The sequence below is a fragment of the Hippocampus comes genome, unplaced genomic scaffold (assembly GCF_001891065.2).
Source record: "Hippocampus comes isolate QL1 unplaced genomic scaffold, H_comes_QL1_v1.1 scaffold39, whole genome shotgun sequence".
NCBI classification, from domain to species: domain Eukaryota; kingdom Metazoa; phylum Chordata; class Actinopteri; order Syngnathiformes; family Syngnathidae; genus Hippocampus; species Hippocampus comes.
The window spans coordinates 4,681,513-4,682,310 of record NW_017842054.1 but is presented as its reverse complement, the minus strand read 5'-3'; positions in this window follow the sequence as shown (position 1 = coordinate 4,682,310).

Below are 798 nucleotides of genomic sequence, written 5' to 3'. Positions count from 1 at the left end.
AAAAACTTATCTAGTCCTACCCCGTGTTATGTGTTTATATATAAATAGATCATTTTTATATCAATTAGAAAAGAAAGAAAGTAAGAAGAAAGAAGTCTCCATAAAGGCTCATGCTTTTACCCTTAACCGTGATATTTTTACAACTTTTGGTTTGTATCGGGTAGACGTAATTCTGTCGTGGGCCTGAGTAGTACAGTATATGATTTTAATGGAGGACACTCACATATATAGCACTTATAAGCATGCAAAAGACAACATGATGTTAGGATATAATCGACATCAGTGTCAAACTGCTGTTTAATGCATCTAGCGTCAGTAAATATGAAATAACACTCTAGTTAACAGTTGGACGATCAGTGAAATGCAGCTGTGTTGATGGTTGTATAACACGATCCATCTGATCTAGGCTAGACTAAATCTTCTACTTTCTTCGTCGAAGATGACTTCGCCGTGTCACGAATGTTTCAATGATATATATATCCAAACATGTTATCGATTACATCAATGAAGACGCCAAAAGGTTAAAAGTCCAGTGCACTTGACTGAGTGAATCATGTTACAAGGAAAAATCCGAGCCAACTAGTGATGTGTCGTTCGCGAACGAACCGGCTCTTAGAGCCGGCTCTTTGAAGTGAACGACAGGAGCCGGCTCCTAAGAGGGAGCCGCTTTAATGGGAGCCGACTTTTTTTTTCCTCCTGTTTTTTCCCCCTTTCGGTTAAAGCCGCACGTGATTGGTCAAGATCCGTGGTAGAAGAGGGAGGGGAGGGTTTTACACACACACACACACACACACACAC